Source organism: Monodon monoceros, unplaced genomic scaffold (genome assembly GCF_005190385.1).
Source record: "Monodon monoceros isolate NGI ecotype Baffin Bay Population unplaced genomic scaffold, NGI_Narwhal_1 Super_Scaffold_20, whole genome shotgun sequence".
NCBI lineage: Eukaryota > Metazoa > Chordata > Mammalia > Artiodactyla > Monodontidae > Monodon > Monodon monoceros.
The window spans coordinates 113173332-113186694 of NW_021703777.1; the positions used below are offsets into that span (position 1 = coordinate 113173332).

Below are 13363 nucleotides of genomic sequence, written 5' to 3' on the forward strand. Positions count from 1 at the left end.
TGGGAAATTGTTACTCGAAAAGTGTCAGCAATTCTAAATATCTTCTCCCTAGAGATTCACTTTTATAGTATTCCCCATCCACTTTTATAATATCCTCCTATATTCCCATTCTTTCTACACATTTCACAAGTTTCCTACCTTATTGTCTCATCACCCATTTCCCGCCAAGTACATTTTTGGCTCCATATTATTTTATGGCTTTATGATAAATTTTCAGGTATGTTTATATATCCATGTACTGGACAGTGTGACTCAGACCAATAAAGGTGGGCAGTTTTGCTGCTCATCCTTTGACATGCATCTGCCATGTATCCAGGATTCTCATCCTGCTTTGCAGCTGTTCAAAGATTCTCAGTATGGTATATTTCAGTCCCTATATATCAAGCTCAACTAAAACATCTTTAATATACAACTAAAGCACATTTATCTCAATTGAATTTATCTACCTCCTTAAGAAAATAGCAATCTGTTGGTCAGTGCTAAATTGTGAGAAACTGACTTGTAACCTACCCCCAAGGTATCAGCATTATAAGTGATGAGTTTATTTGCTCATAATAAATAGTTTGTTTTTGTTTTTGCGGTACGCGGGCCTCTCACTGTTGTGGACTCTCCCGTTGCGGAGCACAGGCTCTGGACGCGCAGGCTCAGCGGCCAGGGCTCACGGGCCCAGCAGCTCCGCGGCATGTGGGATCTTCCCAGACCGGGGCACGAACCCGTGTCCCCTGCATCGGCAGGCGGACTCTCAACCACTGCGCCACCAGGGAAGCCCCATAATAAATAGTTTGAAATGGCAAAATTTTATGTAAGATATTAGAAGAAGCATGGTCCTTCCTGGTCAAATTATTGATTAGTAGCCACAATTTTTCTAGCATTGGTTCTGCAGGTGTAGGTGTGAGCACACATTAATTTTTAATAGACTCTAGTAAGGTGGACTAGCTTCTTTTCCCAGAGTGACTTGACATTGCCTCTGTTAACATTCTTGAAGTACTTCATCTGAGAAGAAGCATACATCCACTCATCAATGGAAATAAGGCCGATACGGGGACAAAGTGAAAAAGAGTAGATGGGAGAAGCGTGTTAATATGTATGTGACCTAGTGCTTCTCCTTTATTTTTATATTCATGTACCCAGTTCTGATTTATTTGCATTTCTTTATCTAGAATCATGACGCCTCAGGCCTGGAATAGCTTACTCCTTGAACTAACATACCTGAGTATTATGTAGTCTTCACTTCTTTCATAATAAACCATCTTCACCCAAACAACCCGTCTGAATGCGCTCTTTTTTTTTGTTTGCCCATGCTTGTGTAAATTAGATTGTAAGCTTAAGAAATTCTACACCCTTTTATTTAGACTGCACAACCCACAGCGATAAGATGCTAAGACGCTATTTGAAATAAATTAGTTGTTAGAAAATATCAGTGAAAACAATGTAGTGCAATTTCATAGGTTTAAAAGCATACACAAGAATATATATTTACATTAAAAGGCATGTGCACTCTTTAATGTTTTCAGAAATACATTTTCTCCATTTTCTGCTTTTTTATTCATGAGTACTATATCAACATTTTTAAGTTCATAAGTATGAAGGTAAGGGATCTGAAAGCAAGACATGCCACATGAAAACACTTCTTCGCGATGCCAGAGCCGAGTCCGCAGAGAAGAAAGGAGGTTTGTAATGAGACCTAAGTAGTTGTGAGAAAAGACATCACAGGCAGTTTCCTGACAGAAGCCTGAGATTTAATCACCCGAAGCTGCTTTTGCAGCCGCTGCCGAGGCGCGTTGGCTTCGCCGTCAGGGAGCAGAATGCCTGTCAAGCCCGCAGTGAAGCAAACGAATCGCTGCCAACGCGCTGCTTGCGGACAACGGAAGATGCTCACACGCCGTTTCTTTCCCTTCCGCACATTTTGATCGTGTGTTGTGTTATCTACAGAAAATACCGAGCCTGTGTATCACTACAAAGGGACATCTGGGGGAAAAGTTTGCTATTAAATCTACGGAAAGGAGGAAAATGCTCCTTCAGGGTTTAAGCTGATGGTTAGAATCTTGCCCCTAAGTAAAGCAAAAATCTATATTGATCATACATCAAGACCTTTTAAGCTTTACAGGAATACAATTAAAATATTTTCAATGAGATATCATCTCACACTGGTCAGAATGGCCATCATCAAAAAAATCCACAAACAATAAATGCTGGAGAGGGTGTGGAGAAAAGGGAACCCTCTTGCACTGCTGGTGGGAATGTAAATTGATACAGCCGCTATGGAGAACAGTATGGAAGTTCCTTAAAAAACTAAAAATAGAGCCACCATATGATGCAGCAATCCCACTCCTGGGCATATATCTGGAGGAAACCATAATTCAAAAAGAGTCATGTACCACAATGTTCATTGCAGCTCTATTTACAATAGCCAGGACATGGAAGCAACCTAAGTGTCCATCGACGGATCAATGCATAAAGAAGATGTAGCACATATGTACAATGGAATATTATTCAGCCATAAAAAGGAATGAAATTGAGTTATTTGTAGTGAGGTAGATGGACCTAGAGACTGTCATACAGAGTGAAGTGAGTCAGAAAGAGAAAAATAAATACCGTATGCTAACACATATATATGGAATCTAAAAAAATGGTCATGAAGAACCTAGGGGCAAGACGGGAATAAAGACGCAGACCTACTAGAGAATGGACTTGAGGACATGGGGAGGGGGAAGGGTAAGCTGGGACAAAGTGAGAGAGTGGCATGGACATATATACACTACCAACTGTAAAATAGATAGCTAGTGGGAAGCAGCCGCATAGCACAGGGAGATCAGCTCGGTGCTTTGTGACAACCTAGAGGGGTGGGATAGGGAGGGTGGGAGGAAGGCGCAAGAGGGATGAGATATGGGGACATATGTATATGTATAACTGATTCACTGTGTTATGAAGCGGAAACTAACACACCATTGTAAAGCAATTATACTCCAATAAAGATTTTTTTTAAAAATTCATTTGGTAATGGAGAGGCGATGGTAAGAATTATATAGTCTATGCAGCATTGTAATACTTCCAAATATAAGCAAGCCCTTAAGTCACACTGCTTATGTGACCTTAAATAAGTAATTTCACCTCTTAGCTGGTTTCCCAATCTAGAAAGTGGGAAAACAACCTCTCTCTCACTGCTTAATAGAAAAGTAAATTAGATCATCTATGTTAAGGCCCTAACATATGAAAGATACTTAAGACAAATGAGGTCCCCTTCCATTTCATAGACTTAAACCCCAGATTATCCATTCCTATACAGGGTGTCAACATCTAGTTATTATAATCTTCAGAGTTGTTTGATAAGTACTTGCAGGATTCAGGTAATATATGAACAACTGTGTGCTCCAGTGCTCGCCTCTGCTGGGAGAATGTGGCGCTGGAGCCAGACAACAAAAGAGGGCAGAAGCAGGAGCCCATTTACAGCATTGGAAAGAAGGCCGATTAAATTTAGGATTTTCATTAATATCTCGGTTCATCTTGATAAATGCAGAATTATGTGAAATTTTCAGTGTCTAGAATTACCAGAATGGTTATAGTTTTTACTTTAAAGGTTTATAAAGTAAAATAATATTCATAATATTAGCTATCAGGCATGAGAATTACAATGTGCTCTGTATAATAGGTACTTTAATATGCTTTACTTTAATATACTATCTCACTTAATTTTCATAACTAAACTTTCACATATAGCTCTCTCTATATGACGTGTGTGTGTGTATTTGTGTGTGTATACACGCTTGCTCACTTGAGAGATGTTTTACTGAGCCAGAGAGTAAACTAGAGTATGTTTATTTTAAGAGTCCATGTTGTTTCTTTTACACTGTACTGCAGAAACTTTATAAATTAGATTAGTGTGGTGACTGAAAGCAGAATAGTGCATTACGCGTGTCTGTACCGAATTTGATACAGAAATTAATTGAGCCCCTCTCCTAGTTTAGTGTGAAAATTTGTCACTATAGACTCATCTGTACTATCATATTCACAAGCACAAGGAAAATTCATTTATATATATCTAACCACGTACTGTCCTAAAAAAGATTTTCATTTCCATTTAAACATACAAGATCGGGCTGTGAAAAACACCATGTTAAGATAGGTGGAAGTGGTACCTACAGAAATAGTCTGCAACTTTCCCAAGAAAGTAAAAGAATAATGATAATGCAGAAAGAAAACTTTTTCTACCCGTAGCTCACGGATTTAGTTACATTTTTTGTGGGCTGGGATTAAAGAAAGTAGAGTGAGATAAAGGAATTTTCTGTAGAATTTAATTGTTTTTCTACTAAACACACCATGAACAGGAACTGTAAAAGTTTGTCATCTGCTAAACTTTTCTCTTTCACTGAAGTATAATCCCAGATTTACAAGACATTATGTGCTAACCTGCTTGCTCAAAAATGTCATAAATCTAAGAAAGTGTATTCAGAGGAACAGTGGTTCATATGGTAAAACTGAAGTGGTGCAGTAGCTCTGCGGTTGTCAAAAGCCACCCTCAAGAACTGGCAATGCTTAATTAAGTACAGACTGAAAACATCTGCATCTCCCCTCCTACTGCTTCCTATGACAGAATCAAAGAAAGGCCCATCTTCACGGAAAGGGTCTGTGAAAATGAAAGGTGGTATTTATGAGTCAGGGATTGACAAATAAGGTTTCATTAAAATGACACGAGTTAGGGTGTCCTTGCTTTTATCTATGAAGAATTAGCTGTAGGGAATTACCTTCCTATTGCAATAAAACTAGAAAAACTGACGTATATGAAAAAGAGATTTCATACTTTGTCAACAGGAAGAAAGGACTGTGATAACTGAGAGAACTAAAGCAAAGATCTGAGGGCCACATTTGCCCCACCTGACAATCTGGAGGCAATTTCTGAGCCATACGCTAGGAAGTAGAAACTGAACGTTATGTGATGGTCTTACTCTGTTGAGGAGACGGATTGGTGTTTCAGAAGGCATTTTTTCCTCTCATGTTTATACCCTTATAAACATGACTGCTCTTCTGGTCCTGAACAAGGTAGAGTATACACAGTCCACCTCACTTCTCCTAGTACTTATAACCAAAACGCTGGATAGCAAGATCTCATCTTTGTTTATGGCATGGATGGACCTTGAGTGTATTATGCTAAGTGAAATAAGTCGGATGGAGAAAGACAGATACTGTATGATTTCTCATATGTGGACTATGGAAAACAAACACAAACGCAAATAAATGAACAAACCAAATGAAAGCAAACACGAAGATACAGAGAACAGTGTAGTGGTTACCAAGGCGGAGTGGTGGAGGGAGGACAAATGGGTAAAGGGTGTCAACTGTATGGTGATGCATGGAAACTAAATTTTTCGTGGCAAGCACACTATAGGGTATTCAGAAGTAGAAATGTAATGTACACATGAAGTTCATATAGTGTTGTAAACCAATGTTACCTCAGTAAAAGTGGATACAATTAATAAAGCAAACGAAGTGACAGAAGACTCTGAAAGGTAGAGAAAAAAAGGAACCTGGATAGAGAACTTGGGACTTGAGATGCAACACAGTGGGGAGGACGTTTTGTTTAGTTTTTGTTTGCCTCCAATTAAAGTAGAATTTCAGTCCTCCATAACTTCACCTATTATCTTTATCAATTCATATTATTTCTCTGTGATTTTTACACAAAGAATAACTCCTCACTAATCAAGGGGAGAGAAGAGGGCCCTGGTGCAGGGTATCCTAACGTAGAACATTATTGAACGGGACTTGAGTCAATGAACCTAAGAAAGCCCTCTAGGCCTCAAAGTGCATCAATTTCATTTATAGCAAACATGCTGTCCAACTCAGCAAAACTAAATAGAGTCCTTTTTTTCTCTACTCTCAGATTCATGCTGTAACACTATCCACCCTTCAAACACCCATCTCCCATAGTCAATAGTCAATAGTGATGCATCCCACACCAAGCTGCATGACCATGGATATGTAAAGCTTTTTAAATCCCATGACCCAGCTGGGTAGATAACATAGCAGCGCACCACAGATGGGAAAAGCCCAGGCCTGAGGACAAAACTCCCCCACTGAGGAAGTAGCAAAGCTTAGGATGCTGACTCAGCCTCTTATGGGTAACACACTATCCAAAGAAGATGATTGACTTTGGTGGAGGCCTAAATAAATTATGAGGGCACGTTGCACATGATACTTACTGGAGCTATAATGTTGAGTTTCTGAACTGATTCCGGCTAGAGCCAACTTCTGTGGTGTACTTCAACATTACACTTTTTCCTTTGAGTTATTTTCAAATATAGTTCCAAAAACAGCATAAATGCTTGGGCTCTAAACACCAGAGAGAAAGTAGTATAGTCTAAGGAGTCCTAAATTTACAGAAAGATTGCTGGGTTTTCATGCCAGTGGGGCAATTTCACATGCCATAATGACGGCAGCGGAAAATCATCAACAAGGAAAACAAAAACAAAACACCCACACAGATGAGAACTTCATGTAGAATCACACTGGTCCTGATATCTTGTTTCTGACAGATGTTGGACCCTCTCATATGATCTAGTTTTGTCATCTGTTGTGCGAAGGATGGCTCTATGGGACCCATGCAATCTCTGGTCAAGTGAAAGAAGGAATGAACATTGTGGAAGCCAGTATTGGTGCCCAGAATGCCAGCGCCCACAGAAGGTCACCCTTATTTCAACTCTACTGTGCCCACCCATGATTTCTGTATCCAGGAATAGCTCTTGCTGCCCTTGTTCTGCTCTCATCCCCCGTCACTTCTGTTTTTACTTATTGCCTTTCTTTAGCTTTCCTTTCCCCTGTCTCCTGCCTAAGTTTAGCTGGACTGCAAGGTCAACTTTATGACTGAAAATAAGAGAGATGATTTTTTTTTTAATTTGCTATGAAGGAGATGCACAAGAAGCAGAGGGCTGTGGGTGGGTGGCCTGAGATCCAAGTATCCAGGGGGCAGAGATCTGGGGAGAAGGGAAGTCCAGTGAACATGAATGGAGCTCAGTGGTCAATGTTTGGCGTTACAGGAGAACTAAAAAACGAAAGTAAAGAACGAGGCAAATTATGAGGGCGGAAAGCACTTAGTATAATCATGGCACTCAAAGACAAAACTATTCTTAGAAACAAGACAAAAGCCTTCTTCCCTGCTGTGGGACACAGCAAGCCTGGCAGAAAGAACACCTGAGTGCTGAAGTCAGTACCTGACTTATGGCAGAGCCTGGGGAGACTACCATCCTAATAACAGAGGTCTGAAGGCCCCAGCTATGTAGATTGAACATCCAGGAAGAGGAATTAAAGGAAGTCAGTAAATCACAAGCATCCACTGAATATGCAGCAATTGATTTGTGTTTGTAATTGGGTTGCACATTAGGATCTGGAAAATATACTTGCTTTTATGTAAGAGTAAACATACAATATGGCAAGAATATATAAGGGCCCTTGATTTTATGACTTGATTCATAAAGTTCTATTTTGTCAGTATAGTTAGAAAAGAATGAATTATTCAGTTGTATCTCTTTACTTTCACTGATTTAAACAGGAAATATCCATCTAAAGTCAAAGATCATGCCAGAAATCTGACAGTTTTCCAAAAGAATAAATCCTTAGAGAATTCATGGGAGTTATTCAATGCTCTTCTGAGCAAAGGATGCTGTGAACTGAAGAAAAGTTTCATTAACATCAGGAGTTTCTTTTTTTTTTTTTAATTGTTTCTCTCCACGGAAATCTTTAGTAAAAGGTGAAAGACTTATGCGTTCTGAAGAGAAACCAGAGTGTAGGAGTTTCATTTTTGCTTAAGTCGGTCATTCTTTCTATTCAGACAGAAGAAAGCAGCATGCTCCTTTGTCCCAAAATGGAGAACTAATTGAGTTTTCTTTGAAAAATGACAGCAAAATTTGTTATTTAATTTTTCCTAAGCCTGTGTTTATTTTCAGTTCCAATAAAATAATAATTTTGAACACCAAGGAAACTGAATCAAGTGGAACAGAGCGTCCCTGTAAGAACATCAACTGAGTCTCAGAGGATTTATTTGTGTACCAGATGGTAACACATCTCACGCTGACTCAGTGTTCACTTCTGATAAAACAAACTAAATTGTGAAAGTCAGAAACTGCCAAGGTTAGCTTAGCAACACTGCTAAACACGAGGAAGCAATCCTGATGCACCTGAGACACGGAGGGATTAGAAAAAAAAAAAAAAACACTCTTTTCACTTGTCATTTATCTCAGGAAAAGACTGAAATCTTATTGGGTTTGTTGAAGTCATAATTATTATTTGAAGGCTGAACTCTCTCTTATGAAATTCAAGTAATCTGATTGCATTGGAAAGGTATTAGACAAAAATCTTTTCTGAAATATACATATTTATACTTTAAATGTCAAAGGAGAAATGGGGAAATGTATGGCCATCAGGGCCAAAAATTAAATAGGAATAAATGAAATTGAATAAATATTAATTGTGTTTCCTCGATGTGAGGCACAGCAATAGGAATTTTGAAGGCTACTAGGGCTATAAATCATAGTACCTGCTTTAGAAGCAGCTTATACTTTAATCTAGTAGAGAAAGGATATAAAACATCAAATTATAAATACCATACATGCTAGAAATTATAAATAATCTGTGTATAAAATGAAAGGGATAAGATGGGAAGTCCATGGTAAAGTACAAACAAAAGGAACAGTCAATTCAGAAGTAAAGAAATTATTTGAACTGTGGGTATTTCAGAAAAAAAAATTTTACAACAATGTAGAATTTGAACTGAGTCTCAGAGGATGGATGGTTGTAGGGGGGGAGGATCTTACTTTACACATTAGATGTGCAAAAAATGTATAATTAATTATGTTTTTCATGTCAATGCAGTCCATCAGCTCCAGGCAATTACTGCTTCTATGTCAAATTTGCATAGAAGAATCTTTGCTTCTGGTGAAACCCTATTATCTAAATTGTCTCCTCTTTGAGGTTTCCAGAAATCAGCTCATTACCCTCTGCTGTGTGGCCACCTATCCTGGGCCCCTCTAGGGAGTTAGTAGTGCTCACCTATATTCTTGTTACCTGCTAATCTCCTTTCCCTCCCACTCATGGGCTTCCTTTCTTTTTCTCTCCCCACCCACCCTGTTCTCCCTTTACTTCCCTTAATAAATAAAAATCCCTCTCAAGGTGTTTTGCCTTCTGGAAAAAAACAAAGCTAGGAAAACCTGTTCTATGACCAGTTTCTTCTTTCCCTCTGGGAAAATAAAATTTTCCTTAGTCAAGATTCTACATGCTTGGAAACCAGCTTAGAATAGTGAGGGGAAATTAAAAGCACAGCAAAATGTAAGCAATGTCTCAACAAATTATCCTGCAATTTGTGAGAAAAGGCTGTGCTGGAAAGTCTATGTTGGGGAACAAATAACCAAAGGACTGACTTGGACAGTAAGGTTTGAGAGACAATGAACAAATTAGTCTAATATCTAGAGATAATCAATTTAAATAGAAAAGAGAATTAAAATAGGAAAATATTTTTATAAATATTTTAAGTTAATATTAAAGTTAAGTTGGGCAAAATTTAACAAACATTACAAAATTTAAAGAATACAAGGATAAAGGATTTATATATAGCACTTTAGCTAATTAAGATCATTAGAATTTTAGTAGAAGAATGATTTAATCAAAGCAATGCTTTAATTATTGAAGATAAGAAAACAGACTAGATTGAGGAAGAGAAAGACAGAAAGAAGGAAGGGTGAGTAGACAGCCTACACAGAAATGAGGTATTTACTTTTTTAGCATATTTCATTTATGATAGTTGAGTGTCGAATGTGAAATCTTATTGTAAATTAAAGTGCCATTGAGTTGATTGGCAAAGTTAGGGGCAGTAAGTTAACGAGAAAAGGGAGTGAGAAATTAAAAGAAAAAGATAACATTGAGAAGGAATTTAGAATGCAAGTGGTGTCTTGGAATTAATATGAAGAATATGAACAATTATTCATAAGAAAATTTAAAATATAAATGATATTGCAAATCATTCATTATTCTGAGAACTTCAAGAGACACGGAGGTCGTCACACTGAAACCCACTGTTTGGAGGAGACATTTGAGAAATGAACAAGGCAGAACAAAAAGCTCTTTTTAAATAAATTATGTCTCAAATGCCAATGCCATTGGAGTGTTGAATGATGACAGTGTTTCCACATTTTTATGCAAGATGCAAATCAATTGGGCAAAATTTATTTAACTTTAATTTAAAGAAGTCATTTGGTTTAATATTGGCAGAATAAGTCACATTTTGTTGTTGTTGAAACTTTAGGAAGCAAGTGGGGTTTAGGAGATTGCATTAAAAAAGGAGTTTTAGAAGCCTAGTAGTAGAATTAGCACTTATTCAAAGAAAAGACAATAAACTTTATATTCTGTACACCTAAATGTTAAGGGATCTTAAAATGTTCCTTATTATAATACTCATGTAGAAATTAAAACTTCATTTGCTTTCTAAACTTGGCATAATAAAGAGTTCTTAATTAATAGACAAATATATTGTGTAGGAATGACAGTCCAGAAGCTTTGAGTACCATTGTGTCTCTGCGACCACTCAACTCTGTGATCTTAGCTCTTAGATCTTAGTTTCTTGGATCTTAGCCTCACTTCATAAGCCTTATTTATTAATTTCCAATATTCCAAAATAAAAACATTTAATCTAGAACCAAAGATCATAAGCCAGATATGATGGATCTTATAGTATGTCAGAGCTTCTACAACAAAATACCCAGACTGGGTAGCTTAAAAACAACAGAAATTTATATCTCACATTTGTGGAGGCTGGAAGTTCTAGATCAGGGTTCAAGCATGGTTGAGTGAGGGACGTCTTTCAGGTTGCCGACTTCTATCCTCACATGGTTGAAGGGATAAGGGATCTCAGTGAGGTCTCTTTTATAAGAACACTAATCCTGTTCATTAGGGCTTTGCCCTCATGATCTAATCACCTCCCGAGGACCCCACGTCCTAATACTATCGCTCTTGAGGATTAGGGTCCAACATAGGAATTTTGGGGGAACACATTCAGATCATAAGACATGAAAAAAGTGATATTGTTTTGCCCATGGTGTTAATTAAAAAAAAATTCCAACATCAAAGAAAAATTTTCATGAAAATCTAGAGGTATAGCTCCTTTAGTTGTTACAGTTGTTTTACAATATTGTGTTAGTTTTAGGTGTACAGCACAGTGATTCTGTTATACTAGGTTGGCCAAAAAAGTTCATTTGGGTTTTCCCATAGCTGTTAAAGAAAACCCAAATGAACTTTTTGGCCAACCGAATATACATTTATATATAACTGAATATATATATTCTCTTTTAGATTCTTTTCTGTTATAGATTATTACAAAATATTGAGTATAGTTCCCTGTGCTGTATAGTAAGTCCTTATTGGTTATCTATTTTATATATAGTAGTGTGTATATTATGTCATTCCCAAACTCCTAATTTATCCCTCCCCCTGCCTTTCCCCTTTGGTAATAAGTTTGTTTTCTATGTCTGTCAGCCTTTTTCAGTTTTGTAAGTAATTTTATTTGTATCATTTTTTTTTTAGATTCCACATATAAGCGATCTCATGTTATTTGTCTTTCTCTGTCTGGCTTACTTCACTTAGTATGATAATCTGTAGGTCCACCCATGTTTCTGCAAATGGCATTATTTCATTCTTTTTTATGGCTGAGTAATATTCCATGGTATAAATATACCATATCTTCTTTATCCATTCATCTGTCAATGGACATGTAGGTTTCTTCCATGTCTTGGCTATTGTAAATAGTTCTTCAGTGAACATTGGGGTGCATGTATCTTTTCAAATTATGGTTTTCTCTGGATATATGCCCAGAAGTAGTATTGCAGAGTCATATGGTAGCTCTATTTTTTGTTTTTTAAGGAACCTTCATACTGTTCTCCACAGTGGCTGAGCCAATTTACATTCCCAACAAGTGTAGGAAGGTTCCTTTTTCTCCACACCCTCTCCAGCATTTGTTATTTGTAGACTTTTTGATGATGGCCATTCTGACCAGAGTGAGATGATAGCTCATTGTTGTTTTGATTTGCATTTCTCTAATAATTAGTGATGTTGAGCATCTTTTCATGTGTCCTTTGGCCATCTGTATGTCTTCTTTGGAGAAATGTCTATTTAGATCATCTGCCCATTTTTTAATTGTTTTTTGATTTGTTTTTTTGACACTGAGCTGTCTGAGCTGTTCGTATATTTTGGAAATTAATACCTAGTTGGTCACATCATTTGCAAATATTTTCTCCCATTCTGTTGGTTGTCTTTTTGTTTTCTCTATGGTTTTCTTTGCTGTGCAAAAGTTTTAAGTTCAATTAGGTCCCATTTGTTTGTTTTTGTTTTAATTTCTATTACTCTAGGAGACAGATCCAAAAAAGTATTGCTGCAATTTATGTCAAAGAGTGTTCTGCCTGTGTTTTACTCTAGGAGTTTTAAAAGTATCTGGTTTTACATTTAGGTCTTTAAGCCATTTTGAGTTTATTTTTGTGTATGGCATTAGAGAATGTTCTAATTTCATTCTTTTACATGTAGCTGTCCAGTTTTCCCAGCATCACGTGTTGAAGAGACTGTCTTTTCTCCATTGTATATTCTGGCCTCCTTTGTCATAGATTAATTGACCATAAGTGCATGGGTTTATTTCTGGGCTTTCTATCCTGTTCCATTGATCTATCTATATGTTTGTTTTTGTGACACTACCATACTGTTGCAGCTTTGTGGTATAGTCTGAAGTCAGGAAGCCTGATTCCTCCAGCTCCGTTTTTCTTTCTCAAAATTGCTTTGGCTATTCAGGGTTTTCGTGTTTCCATACAAATTTTAAAATTTTTTGTTCTAGTTCTGTGAAAAATGCCATTGGTAATTTGATAGGGATTGCACTGAATCTGTAGATTGCCTTGGGTAGTATAGTCATTTTGAACATTACTGATTCTTCCAGTCTAAGAACGTGGTATATCTTTCCATCTGTTATTGTCATCTTCAATTTCTTTCATTAGCATTTTATAGTTTTCGGAGGACAGGTCTTTTGCCTCCTTAGGTAGGTTTATTCCTAAGCATTTTATTCTTTTTGATGGAATGCTAAATTGGATTGTTTCCTAAATTTCTCTTCCTAATCTTTCATTGTTTGTGTATAGAAATGCAATAGATTTCTGTGTATTCATTTTGTATCCTTCAAATTTACTGAATTCATTGATGAGCTCTAGTAGTTTTCTGGTAGCATCTTTAGAATTTTCTATGTATAGTATCACAGCATCTACAAATAGTGACAGTTTTACTTCTTTTTTTCCATTTTCGGTTCATTTTATTTCTTTTTCTCCTCTGATTGCCATGGTTAGGGCTTCTAAAACTA

At 37.1% G+C, this 13363-nt stretch overlaps 1 non-coding gene across 1 annotated transcript; it reads right to left on the bottom strand.

The window, feature by feature from the left end:
• Positions 1-7656: 7656 nt before the first annotated feature.
• Positions 7657-7776, bottom strand: LOC114903301. The gene has a single exon (XR_003795688.1). It is a non-coding gene; the product is annotated as a U5 spliceosomal RNA (small nuclear RNA).
• Between the last annotated feature and the right edge of the window lie 5587 nt (positions 7777-13363).